At 39.6% G+C, this 18,230-nt stretch overlaps 1 long non-coding RNA gene across 1 annotated transcript; it reads left to right on the top strand.

Annotated features, from left to right (window-relative positions):
• Positions 1–3,359: 3,359 nt before the first annotated feature.
• Positions 3,360–12,102, top strand: LOC141976585 (uncharacterized). The gene is made up of 4 exons (XR_012636136.1): positions 3,360–3,386; positions 4,568–4,620; positions 7,496–7,607; positions 11,983–12,102. It is a non-coding gene; the product is annotated as an uncharacterized LOC141976585 (long non-coding RNA).
• Positions 12,103–18,230: the final 6,128 nt, after the last annotated feature.

Here is an 18,230-nt window from a genome sequence, read left to right on the forward strand (position 1 = left end):
CTCTGACGGTTAGAAACCTTCTTCACATTTCCAGTCTGAATTTGTTCCTGGCCACTTTATCCCCATTTGTTCTCATGCCAACTATTTTCTGCTTTTGCACTATCTGCGCAGGTGCCAGTTCCAGGAGCAGCACGACTGAGAATCTGCTTTATCAAGGTAACTGATTTGTATTTACTCTGACACAGTCGGTAATTTCTATTGTGGGCTAAGAGGCTGGAGCCCATTCTGGGGCTTAGTCTACACTACAAAGGTCTGCTGGCACAACCATCTCAGCTAGGAAAGTGAAAAATTCACACACCTCAGTCAACCTAGTTATGCAGGCAAAACCCTGGTGTAGACGCAACTACGCCAACAAAAGTGTGCTTCTGTCAGCCTGTCATTCGGGGAAGTGGTGTAGCTATAGCAGCCGAAGAATGACTTCCGTCAGCATTCAGTGCAGTTGTAGCCATGTTGGTCCCAGGATATTATAAAGACAAGGTGTGCGAGGTAATATCTTTTATTGGACCAACTTCTGTTGAGTAGAGAGACCTGAAGAAGAGCTCTTTGTGTCTCGAAAGCATGTCTCTCACCAACAGAAGCTGGTCCAATAAAACATATTACCTCACCCAGCTTGTCCTTCTATCAGCTCATTCTGTGTCTCCACTGGGCATGCTGCTGGCATAGCTACACTGGCCACGGCTCTGTAATGCAGAGAAGCCCTGAGTATCATGTTCCTTTCTCTTTACTCGCCTCTCGTTTTCTTGAATATTAAAAGGCTGGTTTTCCCTGCATGCCACTTACTAAGCACCATTTAGACAGTTTGGTGCACGGTGGGTAGTCACCCTAAGCCAGAGCAGATGTTGTTTCTACTGCTGCTCTCCCTCATGGTTGATTCCTAGGGACTCTAAAAGAGCTGTACCAGAACATCATCCCTGTGAAGTAGGGAAATATTGTCCCCATTTTACAGGATCTGAGGGATCTGAGGCCCAGCGTACATTACATGACTTGCTCAAGGTCACAGAGAAACCTTTTCCCCAACCACTGGTTACCACAAAACCAACCTTCCCCACCTCTTATAAATTACAGAAGGCCAGAAAGGACCATTTTGATCATCTCATCTGATCTCCCGTGTAACACAGGCCATAGGACCTCCCTGAAGTCATTCCTGTTTCAACTAGAGCAAATCTTTTAGGGAAGTGTTCAATCCTGACCTAAAAACTGCCACTGATGGACAATCCACCACAATCCTTGGCAAATTGTTCCAGTGGTTAATTACTCTGACTTTTAAAAATGTGCACCTCTTGATCAAGTTTTTCCTGCCCTTCCTCTCCCTTGTTGTCTAATGCAATGTGAGTATCCATGTTCTTTTTATTTTCTAGGACTGGAAAATGATACAATATTGGCAATTACAATTCCTGTTTTGGTGGGTGTGATTTTGGCTCTTGTTCTGCCCCTGGTGTATTACCTTAAGAAGAAGAAAGGTATGTAAACATGGAAACCTCACATTATTCACAAATGAACAGGCATATGAGGCAAACAAAAGACATAAAAAAGAGATTCCCACCTCACATGGTGTTCTCAGACATGGGAAACCTGAAGAGAATAACATTTAAATAATTGCCATATAGAAAATATGAACCTGAAATGTGAACCCTTTCAGACGTTGAGGGTTGTCATAAATATAAAGGGAAGGGTAAACACCTTTAAAATCCCTCCTGGCCAGAGGAAAAACCCTTTCACCTGTAAAGGGTTAAGAAGCTAGGATAACCTCGCTGGCACCTGGCCAAAATGACCAAAGAGGAGACAAGATATTTTCAAAAGCTGGAGGGAGGGAGAAACAAAGGGTCTGTCTGTGTGATGCTTTTGCCGGGGACAGAACAGGAATGCAGTCTTAGATTTTAGTAAGTAATCTAACTAGATATGCGTTAGATTATGATTTCTTTAAATGGCTGAGAAAATAAGCTGTGCTGAATAGAATGGATATTCCTGTCTTTGTGGCTTTTTGTAACTTAAGGTTTTGCCTAGAGGGATTCTCTATGTTTTAAATCTAATTACCCTGTAAGGTATTTACCATCCTGATTTTACAGAGGTGATTCTTTTTACTGTTTCTTCTATTAAAATTCTTCTTGTAAGAAACTGAATGCTTTTTTCATTTTTCTTAAGATCCAAGGGTTTGGGTCTGTGGTCACCTATGCAAATTGGTGAGGATTTTTTTCAAACCTTCCCCAGGAAGGGGGGTGCAAGGTTTTGATGAGGATTTTGGGGGGGAAAGACGTTTCCAAACAACGCTTTCTCAAAAATAAACCCAGTTAGATGTTTGGTGGTGGCAGTGGAAGTCCAAGGGCAAAAGGTAAAATAGTTTGTACCTTGGGGAAGTTTTAACCTAAGCTGGTAAAAGTAAGCTTAGGAGGTTTTCATGCAGGTCCCCACATCTGTACCCTAGAGTTCAGAGTGGGGAAGGAACCCTGACAAGGGTAAAGAGAGCAAAACGGGGGTTAAACCCCAGCTCTGAACTTAGACTCATACGTCTGGAAAGGACCTCAAAAGATCATCTAGTCCATCCATGCAGGACCACGTAAACCTAGATGATCCCTGGCAGATGTTTATGTAACCTCTTCTTACAATCCTCCGATGGAGGGGCTTCCACTACTTACCTAGGTAACCTATTCTAGTGCTTGACTATCCTTAGAGTTAGAAAGTTTTCCTAAAACCTAACCTTAGACCACCCTTTCTGCAGATTAAGACCATTACTTCATGTTTTACTTAACAGACATGGAGAACAATTTATCACCTCCTCTTCATAATTTGCACCTACAGTTTTGGCTTGAGATATATTTTCTGGATGTGATTTGGATTTAGCTTGACATGGAAGAAATCTTGTAAGAACAACTGATTTTGAGAGACTTGCACAATTGAGACCAAAATTGACCCACAGCTTGTCAGATTTCACCACTGACCCTGAGCCTAGACACTAGCCCTGAACTGACTTTGAGTCTGAACTTGGGAGCTGGTCAATATTTTTCAAATTTCAAAAATTGGATGAAAATCCACATAAACTAGAAAAACATTCACAAAACTTTTCTCTTGATTTTTTTCTATCAACTCTAAGGTCATATGAAAGTATATGAATTTCAAAAATTTATATTTCAAAAAATCAGGAAAAAATCTAAAAGACTTTGTGAATTCTTCTCCACTTTTTTCTGATAAGCTCTTATGATCTCTTCACCTAACCCTAACCTAAATCTTAACAGAACTCCAGAAACAAACCCCTGTCTCTTTATCCCTTAAGTAGTTTGTTTAACTTCCTCTCCCTCTCATTGATATTCTGGGGAGAGGCAAAGAATTTTTCTCTAAACCTTTCTAATTTGTTTTTTTTTTTTAGTTGTAACTACAAGAAGAAAGGAAAGGTAAGAATGGGGTAATTCCATCATACCTCTCATGTTACAGACAGAAAGAGATTACTCCCACGTAATATATCAACTTGTGTCCAAGTCAGAGGGTTTGGTACTTACAGCAGCCCCCTCTAAATGGTGATGCTGTTGTGGGATATATATGGTACTTCAGCTGCCTACCTGGATTATGTTATGGCTCCCCACCATCACTATAGTATCTGAGGTAATGATAATGCTTGATAGCTAGTGACTTCATTCATGAAATCAGGGTCCCTTTGTGTTGGTCACTGAACACACAGATAACAGAGAAGACTGTCCCTGCTCCAGACAGTTTAAAGTCTACATATTATTATTAATCATTAATTATATGGTTGTTCTTTTTTCAGAGTAGCAGCCGTGTTAGTCTGTATTCGAAAAAGAAAAGGAGTCTATTGCAACAGTGTCTAGAGGCCTCAAACAGGCTGGGCCCCATTGTGCTTGGTGCTGTACAAACACAGAGTATGACAGTCCCCAACTCTAAGAGTTGCAGTTTAAAAGGGGTGTGAACAAAGACAGAGATTAGCTCCATTAGTGATCTGCAAAAAGAACAGGAGTACTTGTGGCACCTTAGAGACTAACAAATTTATTTGAGCATAAGCTTTTGTGGGCTACAGCCCACTTCATCGGATGCATGCAGTGGAAAATACAGTAGGACGATTTTATATACACAGAGAACATGAAACAATGGGTGTTACCATGCACACTATAACGGGAGTGATCAGTTAACATGAGCTATTACCAGCAGGAATAATACCTGATCACTCTGTTCCCATGAAACCCTTTCCAGTTCAACATAACTGAATTTTCCAACCAACTAATTGCTAAGGCTGTGTGTGGCTCTGTAGCAGCCTCTGTGTCACTTTTCTTGCATATACTTCTTAAAGAGAGATGGCTCTTAATTTCAAAATTCACTCCATAGTTTGGGACTGTGGTGCTTGGACTGCTTGGATGCAGGGTTTCATTCAGCATCCTGATGAGACAGGGACTACTTGTGTAGTTCAGATGTGGATGCAGATTTGGATTCTAACTCACCACAGCCTCTATGTTCAGTCTGCATGAATTTCAGGATTTTGAGCCAGGTCCATCTCTTATTTTAGACTTTAAATATGACTCATGTCTCCTGTTCACCTGTGCAACTTTTCTCTTGTTTTTATTAGGTTGCAAAGCCTCCGTGAGAGGAACGATAATCCCACTGAAGATCAGTATGTGGGTATGAAAATCAGACACATTAATCACATATTGCTCTGAGCTACAGATGCATTTGCTGTTTGGTTTTTTAAGGAATGGGGAGTTTGGTGAAGTTTATGTAGTACTTCAGGGGCCAGGATCTCTGACAAGTCAGTTAAGAGCACATATTGGAATAAGTATGGAAATTATTTCCACCAGCAGCAATTTTTAACTACCAATGGTTCTGTCTACCTCGGTACTTAATTTATCAGCATGGTACCTAATGCTTTCCTCACTGATTAGAAAACATAACATCCTATTTTGCTCTCTATTAGCAGCTGAGTGGAAGAACTAGGAATAATCCCAGGTCTCTTGATTTTAACTGTAGCGACCAGTTCTCTGGACCACATTGCCATTTTAAAGCTATGTTGATTATAACTGATTTCAGAAGCAGCTCTCTGTGAATGTGCATCTGGCACAAATCAGGTCTGGAGTACAAATCCATCCCAAATTACTGCTTCCAGATGTATAGCTCAACAGGTTGATTTCAGTAATCAGCTCTGAGTTTAAATATTTAAAAAAATATTTTTGGGAACTGTGTTGTGCCTATTACATTTGCTGAGACACCAGTTAAATGTATTGTAAGGGGACAAATTCACTTTTTAAAGCTCCTTACAGCAAAACCTTACCAGAAACCGTGTTATAACGAAAATTGTTATAGATGGTGACCTTTTTTTACAGATAACAATGGGGTTGCATATTCCCATGGCATGGTAAGTGATTATGCTGTGCTGTTAAGCCATAATGATACACTGAAAGTCTGACATATTACACAGCAATGATTTCCTGTTTCCATGTATTTCCCAGCTGTGATCAGAGCCCTTAGGCATTGTGCAGATATATAATTAGAGACAGTAAGTTTGTGAAACTGCTTTTTCGTTTGAGAAATTATACACAAAATTAAAAATATAAAGAATGGTCAAAATTGAAACAAAGTGTTTCAGATTTATTGAAAGAGAACGTTTTGTTTGCCCCAAAACAATGTTTCCCTAGAATTGTGTGTCACAAAAAATCTGCAAAATTTTTGTTTTTCACCTTGATTCTGGATGAAGTCTCAAAATTTTCCATAGGACAGAAAACCTGTTTTCCATTGGGATATCATGTATTCAGGGAAATTAAGCAGTTTAGAGTTATATCTCTTGCTATTTAGATATGTAAAAATGATCCTACTGTAATAACAAGAAAATAGCACCCTGCTATAATTCCTCAAGCTACCAAAACATGTATTAGTATATTACCAGGGTTTCCGTGACTAATACAAAAATTATTAACATTGATATCCATTTTGTGGCCAGTGCTTCATAGATGGAAATGTTAATTTACTAATGAATACATCTACAGGGTGATCTTGGGTGATCTTAGTGATGGCATTTTCAAACATGTATGAAGACAAAAGGTTAGGTGAGATTGAATTCCCTCCTCTCCAATAAATAGTACTTATCCACAGAGATTTTTTCACTTACCACAGCAGGACTATATATTCTTATTTCATTTTTCAAGCAAGAAATATACAATCTGTATAGAGAAGAATCTCCTTCTGTGCTGAATTCAGCTGGATTCACCAAAGGATTGGCTATTTATCTGGTTAACGAGGACACCTAGAAGTACAGTACTCAGGGTTTACAAATCACCAAGACTTTTGGAAGAAATATAGCTGCCTGCTTCAGAGCATCAACCATCCTGGAACAATTGGGGTTAGAAGAGACTTTCCCTATGGGCAGATTATTTCCTAGCTGCCTCTTGCAGGATTTCATTTTTATTATTATTATTATAGCTGGTTGAAAAATTTGTGACAGGACAGTTTTCCATCAGAAAATGCTGATTCAACAAAATCAAAATATTTCATGGAAATTTTGTTGAAATTTTTGAGAGAATGTTATCAAAACATTTCATTTCAATATAGTCAAAAATGTGTTTCAACTTTATGGTTTCAACTTTTATGTTAGAATAGAATAGAATAATAGTCTAGGCATTTAGACATTATATTATATTATATTATATTATATTATATTATATTATATTATATATAAGAGTCAAAATGATAAAGTCACAATGAATCATTCCAGCCTTTCAGAAATGAAGCATTTTGATAAGGCCATTTCAATATTTCTGGAATGAAAAATTTCAGATATTTAGTGTCTTGGTCAATTTTCCCATTTTGACTTTTCATTCCAGTTTTGAACAAAAAGAAATTTCAAAATGTCTCAATTTCCCAAGAACCAAAAATTCAGTTTTCTGGACAGTTCAATGATGCAGTCATGCCTTGAAGCTCCGGGCATTGATCAGCATCCTATTAAACTACGCTCTGTACACACACACATAACAAACAGATGGCAACTAAGTTGAGGAGCTTACAACCTAAGGCCTCCATCCTGCAAATTCTTATGCACATGCTTAACTTGATGCTGTGTGTGCAGTCCTATTGAAGTCAATGGAGATGCTTGCAATGTGTAAAGTGAAACAGTACATTCATCTCTGAGGACTGTTGGTTGGTCTGTGTAATATCCATTTCCCCCTGAAGCATCTGCTGCCAGCGTCAGATTTGACTAGTTATAAAGTACACATGGATTTGTTGGGGCTGATTATCTATAGTTTGTACAGTATTCTGAGATCCTCAAGTGAAAGTCACAATGCAGTTTTGCCATTGACTTCAGTGGAACCAGTATTTCACCCAGTATGTTCATTATTTAGTTATGATCAATTAACAAAATTCCCCCTTCCCATTTAATAATGGGTATGTTTGATCACTCTTTGAGAAGCTACTTTGGCTGTGCCTTTAAATCTCAGCTTTCTGACAGCATTTCAGTCAGAAAATAGCACCTTTGCAACCGGTTTAACATGCTCCCATTGATTTAAAGGGCAAAGAAGCCCCGGAGCCAATCTATCAAAATTTTGATCTAGAGGATGTGCCTCGTTCTACACGTCACTCCAAACAGAAGTATGAATCTGCCTTTCCGCTATATGTTAATGGTAAGTGATCCACTCCACTCACGGCCTCAGCCCGGACTCAGCAAGGGTCTTAAACACTCGTATACATTTCACCAGATATGTAATTAGTGGGATTGTCGATGTGCTTCAAATTATGCATGTGCTTATTTACCAGGGCCTGGATCCTTGTCACTTATTCATACTGATGTAGAGCTTTCTCCACCAGGAGAACTAGGGTAAAATTGACCCCTTCTGCCCTAAGCTTGAGGAATCTGATTTTCCATAGAAGTGGGGCCGGAAATAGAATGAGAACAATCAGAGGCAGATCCAGGTCTTTCTCCCTGACCCATGGAGGAGCAGCCTGAATTCATTGCATTCTAACATTCAGAAGGGTAAACTAGTGGGGACAATGTTTCCTGTGGGCTGACTCCCACCAGTGAGAGATTTTGAAATCTCTGATTAAATGCAAACTAGAAATAAGGTTCTCATTTTGACAATGAGTGTGACTCACCCTTCGAACAAGGGAAGTGGTGGATTCTCCATCACTTGATATCTTCAGGTCAAGACTGGACTCCTCTGTGGAAGATGCTTTAGCCAAACAAAAATTATTGGGCTCAACTGAGAGGTAACTGGGTGAAATTCACAGGTCTGTGCTATACAGGAGGTCAGATTAGATGATCTAATGGTCCCTTCTGGCCTTAAACTCTATGAATCAAGAAAACTTTGATCCAAGAAAGAGAAGATAGACTAAAAATATCAGACTGAATGGGTTTTGCTTCCAGGCACTTGGAGTCTTTTGGTCCTGATCAATGGAAAGCCTAGCAATAATTTGAATGAGTCCTGGGTCACTAGAAGTGTTACCACTAGAAGTGTTGCAATTTCATATTAAGTTGAATTATGGATACCCTGGAATTTCATAATACAAAAACCAGCCTCCAAATCACAGATATGAATCTGCAATTATTATAATATCATAAAAAGAAAAGGAGTACTTGTGGCACCTTAGAGACTAACCAATTTATTTGAGCATTAGCTTTCGTGAGCTACAGCTCACTTCATCGGATGCAATATCATAAAGTTTGTTCTATTGCCTTTGTGAAACTGGCTGGGATTCCCATGTCTTTTTTAGGGGCAGGTAAGTGGCAAAATAAGACCTGAGCAAATATCTGAAAATGGTGGTGTTTGGTTGGTTTTCTGTTTTTTTTTCCAAATATTTGCTCAGAAGGAAACTCTGGATTTTCCTTGATGGCGTTCTCATCCTTCATACATTGCTTCCTGCACCACTCCATTGATGAGTTTGCTTCAGTACGGTCATGGAGTCAGAAAATCAGAAGTAAATGTTAGATCAAGAGTCAGAGAGAGAGAATTTCTAATTCAGCCATGAGTGTTCACACTGCAAACCTGACTGAGTTACCCTCAACCAACCACTGAAGAGATTAAAATGACCTGTTAGATTTATATTATAAAATGCAATGAACTTAATGTAAATGGGCTCCGCACCAACAATATTTTGTTGAAATTGTTTAATTAATAAATTCATGTTATTAATAAATTTGAGATAATCACAATCTGTTCAGCCAATTTGTAAAGAGAAAAAAAATGTCTAACAAGTTAAAACTAAAGGAGTACTTGTGGCACCTTAGAGACTAACAAATTTATTTGAGCATAAGCTTTCGTGAGCTACAGCTCACTTCATCGGATGCATTCAGTGGAAAATACAGTGGGGAGATTTATATACACAGAGAACATGAAACAATGGGTGTTACCATACAGACTGTAAGGAGAGTGATCACTTAAGATGAGCTAATACCAGCAGGAGAGCAGGGGGGCAGGGAGAGAAAACCTTTTGTAGTGATAATCAAGGTGGGCCATTTCCAGCGGTTGACAAGAACGTCTGAGGAACAGTGGGAGTGCGGGGAAAAATAAACATGGGGAAATAGTTTTACTTTGTGTAATGACCCATCCACTCCCAGTCTCTATTCAAGCCTAAGTTAATTGTATCCAGTTTGCAAATTAATTCCAATTCAGCAGTCTCTCACTGGAGTCTGTTTTTGAAGTTTTTTTGTTGAAGAATTGTCACTTTTAGATCTCTAATCAAGTGACCAGAGAGATTGAAGTGTTCTCCGACAGGTTTTTGGATGTTATAATTCTTGACCTCTGATTTGTGTCCATTTAGTCTTTTATGTAGAGACTGTCCAGTTTGGCCAATGTACATGGCAGAGGGGCATTGCTGGCACATGATGGCATATATCACATTGGTGGATGTGCAGGTGAACGAGCCTCTGATAGTGTGGCTGATGTGATTAGGCCCTATGATGGTGTCCCCTGAATAGAGATGTGGACACAGTTGGCAACAGGCTTTGTTGCAAGGATAGGTTCCTGGGTTAGTGGTTCTGTTGTGTGGTGTGTGGTTGCTGGTGAGTATTTGCTTCAGGTTGGGGGGCTGTTTGTAAGCAAGGACTGGGCTGTCTCCCAAGATCTGTGAGGGTGATGGGCCGTCCTTCAGGATAGGTTGTAGATCCTTGATGATGTGTTGGAGAGGTTTTAGTTGGGGGCTGAAGGTGATGGCTAGTGGCGTTCTGTTATTTTTCTTTGTTGGGCCTATCCTGTAGTAGGTGACTTCTGGGTACTCTTCTGGCTCTGTCAATCTGTTTCTTCACTTCAGCAGGTGGGTAGTGTAATTGTAAGAATGCTTGAAACTAAGTTAAAACTAATTTTTTAAAAGTGGATCACGATTTTGGGCACCTACACTGATGCATCTTAGAAAAACCCGATTTTCACAAAATCAGGCCCTTTTTACTGTGTCTTAATATGTGCTCCTAAAATCGCTAGTCACTTTTGAAAATTTAGGCCCAAAGTTCTATAAATATCTGGCCCAGATTTAACCATAAATCAGGAGTCCCACCTCCACATTCGGCATGATCGTTTGTAGTCTCAACAGAGAGTTCACACTTAGAACGGGCAAATGCACTGAAACAGGGCTAGATTCTGCCCTTTTACTTATAGGGAGCACTCATGTGCTATGCGCATAACTGCCTAGTAGAGCAAGGTACTTTTCAAAGTGACTAAGAGTGGCAGAACCAGGCCTGCAATCTCAGAGAATCATAGAACCGTGGGGTTAGAAGGGACTGCAAGGGCCACCTAATCTAACCCCTGCCAACATGCAGGATTTGTTGTGTCCAAACCATCCAAGACAGATGGCTATCCAGCCTCTTTCTGAAAACCTCCAGTGAAGGAGATTCCACAACTTCCCTAGGCAGTCTGTTCCATTGTCCTACTGTTCTTACCATTAGGAAGTTGTTCCTGAGATTTAATCTCTATCTTCTATGCTGTAACATCCCATCTGATGGCCTCTCTGGGGGAAGGTTGAAGATAGATGGACAGATTAATAGATAGTGGGTTTGAACAGGAAATTGCATTGCTTCTGTGTTTCTTATGCAGAGAGAGGTTTTCATTCTTGAGGGACTGCACCATGCACCAATTTTACATTCACCTCCAAATAATTATAAACCGATTGCCACACTAATATTTGCAAAAACTGGGATTTGGTCCTAGGCCAGAATTTATTGAAGAGGTGGCTGATTTGATGTGCACATGGGGTAAATAAGGACAGACACGGGGATGGATTTTGCATGGCAGGCTGCAACTTCATTAAACTTAACACAGGGGAGAGGAACTATCTGCCATGTCGTCCATACTCTCACCCACCAGGCATTTTAAGTGGTTACAGTGTAATGGTTACAGGCTCCTGAGAGGAAGGCAACAATCCCACCAGCCTCTGCTAATTTGGCCTGATGGGAAGAAAAATTCCTTCCTGATCCCCAAACAGGCCATCGGTCAGACCCACAGCACTGGCACGACACAACTCTGAAACTACCATTACAGGGGTGGGGCTGGGGCTGCTGAAATTGAGTAAAAAGAGTCTTCACATGGCCCAGGCTAGGGCTTAAATTAACCAAAGGCGACAGCAAGGGACCAATCAACTTCCCTCTGTCCCCGGCTGGCCAAGAGGTGGATAGAACCTCTGAAGCGAGTGCTCTCCTCCCCCTTTCTACTGGGGCTGTCCCAATCACCCCTGGCCCCATCCAGTTTTCTACCCATTGAGGCAGGTGGGTGGCACCATCTCTCTCTTTCTCATTTTTGCATGCCTGGAACCAGTGTCCAGACAGCCATTGCAGGGGTCTGAGAGTCCATTTCGTCCCCTATTCCAGTGTCCAGTCCAAGTCACAATTTAGCCTGTAACATTTACATTCTGTCTCCGGAATACAGGCTGTACAAATCATATCTCTCTCAGCAACCTTCACTTAAATCAACGGTGTGTTTTGTTTGGGTTAGGGTGAAATTCCCTGGGGATCAATGGTGTGAGATCTGCAGGTGGCTAATATGTTTTCCATGTTTCCTTCTCATTTTCCTGTAGACTTGTACAGGCCATGAGAGGTGCAGGATATTGGAAGATAAGTGTCTCAGTTTAGTTTTTTCAAAGATTGATTTCAATTTGTCAGAGCCAGCAGAAGAGGAAAGAAGAGGACACTCAGGCAGTGAAGGAATGTTTCAGAAATTTGGAAATATGCAGAATTTTTGGTTTTCAAAGAGAGAAATAAAGAGCAACATGAGTTTAACCTACCTGATTTCTTAACTGGGGATGAGGATGTGTGTCAATTTCAGACTAGTTCCTCCTGTGCAAAAGGAGAATGTGAGTTTGATGTAAATAGATGGTGCTGTATTATAAATCATAATTGTATTTCTCTTACATGTATGCTGAACTGTAATGTATGAGAGGGCTCGCTTTATTATTGGATCATATGAGTCAGAATTTTCTTTTTGTTATCTTTGTCTCTATACAACTATTAATTTCAATTTCCTTTCTTTCAATATATGCAAAATAAAATAAAATTTAAAAAAGAAAAACAAGTATTGTGCAGTAATGTGTATAGAACTGAGCAAATAATTGATTTTTTTCATCTCAGGAACCAGACTAAAATGTCGTTATTTTGAACCAGAGCTGATTTTGTTTTGTTTTTTTCACCAAAGCAAAAAAAAAAAAAAAAAAAAAAGTTGTTGTTGGGTTTGTTTGTTTGTTTGTTTTCCATTTTGGATAGAAAACATCCAGAACTATACGGAATGAAAAATCTGAAACTAAACTAATTGGGGTGAGGGTTATTTTTGGTTTTTTTTTGTCTTTTGTTTTAATTCTGAGGTGTTTTTTTATTGGAGATTAAACTTTTTTTTGGTTTTTTTATTTAATTTAGTTTTCAAGTGATTTTCCACCCCTTAAAAAATAAATATACCTAAAGTTCAAATTAAAATGTCATTTTGAAGTGAAAAGACACAATGTTTCATTTTGAAATGGTTGAAACAAACTGCTTTGACTTTTAAAAAAAATCCATTTTTTCAGCCAAAAGTATTTGCCACATTCAATCCAAATTCATGAATAGTTTCAGTGCCCCCAATGCATTTTTTCAGCTTATGTACTATTCCCCCCAAAAACTTTCACCCAGTTCCGAACACATGAGCATATTCATAGTTCCTCTGCTATGTAAAAAACATATATCTCTATTGATTTCATTGGCGCTTCACCACTTTTGTCCTTTTGAGTATTTTCCCCTTCAGCAGTTTCTTCCATTTGAGCATTTGGCCCATAGAGGGTAAAACACTTGGTTAATTCTTGGATTGCACTCCCTTCTGCTGTGACAAAACATGCACCCTGCTGCTGGGGGGTTATACTGCTCAACATTGGGAAGACACCCACTCTTTTCAGGTACCACAGAGGCAACGTCAGACCTGGCGGGGTCAAAAGAGGCGTTTCTGGAGTAAGCTGATAAATTAGGGCCTTATCTAAAGCTTACTAAAATCAATGGAAAGACTCAACTGCCTTCAATGGGTTCAGGATCAGGTCCTCAAAGAGCAGCAAATTACCGCCCCTGGGCAGGACACAACAGAGACCTGAAAGGACCATTGTGATCATAGATTCATAGATTCCAAGGCCTGAAGGGGCCACTGTGTTCATCTAGTGTGACCTCCTGTAGAACACAGGACAGAGAACTTCCCCAGAATAATTCTGAGAGCAGATCTTTCAGAAAAACATCCAAACTGGATTTAAAAATTATTACTGATGGAGAATCAACCACAAACCTCGGTAAATTGTTTCAATGGTTAATTACTCTCACCGTTAAACATTTATACCTTATTTCCAGTCTGAATTAGTCGAGCTTTAACTCCCAGCCATTGGATCGTGTTAGACCATTCTCTGCTTGATTGAAGAGACCATTAGTAAATATTTGTTCCCCATGCAGCTACTTATTGACTGTAATCAAGTCACCCCTTAACCTTCCCTTTGTTAAACTAAAGAGATTGAGCTCCTTGAGTCTCTCACTATCAGGCATGTTTTCTAATTCTCAGGACTCTTCTGTAGCCTGACCCAAAGTTGGGTATATATAATTGTAACTTGAGGATTAACAGGTTCTTGTCCCAAGATCAGGCCCAGTAAGATTATTGTAAAATTATCATGTAATTTGGGAACCCCAATGTGCACAGGTGCAACACTCACACTATAGGAACTCTTTATATAGATACAAATATATAATTTATTAATAATTTAGCAAAGTTATACGCACACTTAAACTCAACAAGGCAAATAGAGATAATACAGAAAGTACATTTGGACGGCCATACTTACACCCTTATCTTCCCCGGTGGCCATCATTCTGGCCCCTCCCAAGGTCTCCATCTCTCCAACCTATCTGCTGCCCCTGGGATGTTACTTTTATAGTAGGTTATGCTGACGCTGCCACATCCAATGCATATTCAATAGAGGTCCTTATTTGTATTTCCTCTCCTTAAGATGTCCGTTTTCTATAGATTAGTATTTGTATGATGTTACCCTATTAGCATACATGTCAATTTGCTGTCATAGCACCTTTGCGGTCAGAGATTCTGTCCGGAACCTTCCGGATGCTGATGTCAGTGATGTTCTGTGCTGGTGTCAGTTATGTTCTGTGGGTGGCTGATGTCAGTATTCTGGACAAAATTCCCCCTCTGGCATGCCACTTTCAGTTCCCTATAACTTATGAGTTACTTAAGTTTATCTATGCCAAAGGTTATAGGCCTCAAGCCTCACACTATCTACTAAAGCCAAGTCTTACAGGATAAAAGCCTGTAGGTTCCTTGCATTACTACTAAATATAATAAAGCAGAATAACAAAGCAGTGAATATAATACAGGTAAGCTGGCCCACTGGGCTACACTTCTCTGACCCCTCTCCAATTTATCAACTTTCTTCTTAAATTGTGGACACCAGAACTGGGCACAGTATTCCAGCAGCAGTCGCACTGCAGCCAAATTTAGAGGTATAATAACCTCTCTATTTCTATTCAAGGTTCCTCCTTTTTATGCATCCAAGGTTCACATTAGCCCTATTGGCCATAGCATTGCACTGGGAGCTCATGTTCAGCTGATTATTGGTCCTGCTGGTGTTGGTGTTGGTCCTGCTTTGAGCAGGGGGTTGGACTAGATGACCTCCTGAGGTCTCTTCCAACCCTAATAGTCTATGATTCTATGAAACGGGAGAAATTGATGTCCAGCAGAGAAAAGCACATTTTTGAAGGCAAGAAAACATTTGAGGAACCATTAGAAAAGCGTATATTTGGTGAAAGGGAGGGCAAGTTAATTTCGTGCTCTCAAAAAAAATCTGGCAGTAGAACTAGACAAAACATGGTGTTATCGGGAAACAGGACTTTTGCAACTTTCTTCCACACAGCTCTGCCAATCCAATAGCACCCTTACTATTCCAGTCTTGGATGTCTCCTAAAGAGAGAAGGCAGCCACTGGGAGAAGGCAGCAGCGGCTGTTCTCAGTGATGGCAGATGACAGAACAAGGAGCAATGATCTCAAGTTTCAGTGGGAGAGGTCTAGGTTGGATATTAGGAAACACTATTTCACTAGGAGGGTAGTGAAGAACTGGAATTGGTTACCTAGGGAGGTGGTGGAATCTCCATCCTTAGAGGTTTTTAAGGCCTGGCTTGACAAAGCCCTGGCTGGGATGATTTAGTTGGTGTTGGTCCTGCCTTGAGCAGGGGTTGGACTAGATGACCTCCTGAGGTCCCTTCCAACCCTAATCTTCTATGATTCTATGATTATCCATCATGATCCTGAAATCTTTTTCAGTCACTGCTTCCCAGGAAAGAGCCCCCACATCCTATAAGTATGGCCAACATTCTTTGTTCCTAGATGTATACATTTACATTTAGATGATCCAGGTGTAATAGACCAGTGAGCCTTACTTGGAATGGAAATGATCATTAGAAATAGAATTATAGGCCACCTTCATGATCATGACATGGTAGGGACTAGCCAGCATGGCTTCTGCAATGGAAAAGCATGTCTTTCTAATCCACTAGATAGTGGATAAAGGAGAACCAATTAATATAATTAATTTGGCCTTTCAATAGCCTTTGACAAAGTCCCTTTTAGGTGGTTAGTAAAGAAACTAAGTAGGGCTATCGATTAATCACAGTTAACTCACATGATTAACTCAAAAAATTTAATCACAATTTAAAAAATTAATCGCGATTAATCACAGTTTTAATTGGACTGTAGAATACCAATTGAAATGTATTAAATATTTTGGATGATTTTCAACGTTTTCATATACATTGTATGCTGTGTTGTAATTGAAATCAAGGTGTATATTATTTTTTATTACAAATATTTTCACGGTAAAAATGATAAACAAAAGAAATAGTATTTTTCAATTCACCTCATACAAATACTGTAGCGCAATCTCTTTGTTGTGAAAGTGGAACTTACAAATGTAGATTTTTTTTGTTACATAACTGCACTCAAAAACAAAACAACGTAAAACTTCAGAGCCTACAAGTCCACTCAGTCCTACTTCTTGTTCAGACAATCTCTTAGACAAACAAGTTTGTTTACAATTACAGACGATAGTGTGGCCCTCTTCTTATTTACAATTTCACCAGAAAGTGAGAACAGGCATTTGCATGGCACTTTTGTAGCTGGCATTACAAGGTATTTACTTGTCAGATATGATAAACAATCATATGGAACTTCATGCTTCGGCCCACCATTCTGGAGGACATGCTTCCATGCTGATGATGCTCGTTAAAAAAATGTGTTAATTAAATTTGTGACTGAACTCCTTGGGGGAGAATTGTATGTCCCCTGCTCTGTTTTACCCGCATTCTGCCATATATTTCATGTTATAGCCGTCTCGGATGATGACCCAGCACATGTTCATTTTAAGAACACTTTCATTGTAGATTTCACAAAACACAAAGAAGGTACCAATGTGAGATTTCTAACCGACCCAAGGTGTAAGAATCTGAAGTGACTTCCAAAATCTGAGAGGGATGAGGTGTGGAGCATGCTTTCAGAAGTCTTAAAAGAGCAACACTCCGATGTGGAAACTACAGAACCTGAACCACCAAAAAAGAAAATCAGCCTTCTGCTGATGGGATCTGATTCAGATGACGAAAATGAAAATGCAGTGGTCTGCACTGCTTTGGTTGTTATTGAGCAGAACCCGTCATCAGCATGAATGCATGTCATCTGGAATGGTGATTGAAGCATGAAGGGACATATGAATCTTTAGCACATCTAGCACATAAATATCTTGCAATGCCAGCTACAACAGTGCCATGCAAACACCTGTTCCCACTTTCAGGTGATATTGTAAACAAGAAGCGGGCAGCATTAGCTCCTGCAAATGTAAACAAACTTGTTTGTCTTAGCGATTGGCTGAATAAGAAGTAGGACTGAGTGGACTTGCAGGCTCTAAAATTTTACATTGTTTTATTTTTGAATGCATTTTTTGCATATAATTCTACATTTGTAAGTTCAACTTTCATGATAAAGAAATTGCACTACAGTACTTGTATTAGGTGAATTGAAAAATACTATTTATTTTGGTTTTTTTTACAGTGCAAATACTTATAATCAAAAATAAATATAAAGTGAACACTGTACTCTTTTTTATTCTGTGTTGTAACTGAAATCAATATATTTGAAAATGTAGAAAACATCCAAAAATATTTAAATAAATGGTATTCTATTGTTGTTTAACAGCATGATTAATCGCGCACTTAATTGTGATTACATTTTTTTAATCCTGTGATTAATCTTGATTATTCTTTTTAATCGCTTGACAGCCCTAAAACTAAGTAATCATTGGGTGAGAGGCAAAGTTCTGTCATGGAGCAGAAACTGGCTCAAAGATAGAAAGAATAGGAATAAATGATCCACTAAGGAGAATAGAGGGTGCCTAAAGGGTCTGTACTAGGCCCTCTGTTGTTTAATATATTTATTAATTATCTGGAAAGGGGAGTGAACAGTGAAGTAGCAGAATCTGCAGATGGCACAATATGCTCAGGGTCTAGCAGGTTGCCATGTACGGGTCAGGAAGGAATTTTCCCTGGGTCAGATAGCCAGGGATTTCCGGGGGGGGAGAGGGGGGGGTTGGTTTTTGCATTCCTCTGTAGTGTGGGGTGAGGGTTACTTGCTGTGATTATCTGGGTATTTCTCACTGAATCAGTTCCCAGCCATTGCAGCAGCCTTGGGCACTGATGCACCGCTATCCTTCCTATTCTCTGCCTGTGGCACACAATTTTCTAAGTCTCTTGCAGACTGTAATACTTTCATCTGATTTTG

The sequence above is a fragment of the Natator depressus genome, chromosome 23, assembly GCF_965152275.1.
Source record: "Natator depressus isolate rNatDep1 chromosome 23, rNatDep2.hap1, whole genome shotgun sequence".
Classification (NCBI taxonomy): domain Eukaryota; kingdom Metazoa; phylum Chordata; order Testudines; family Cheloniidae; genus Natator; species Natator depressus.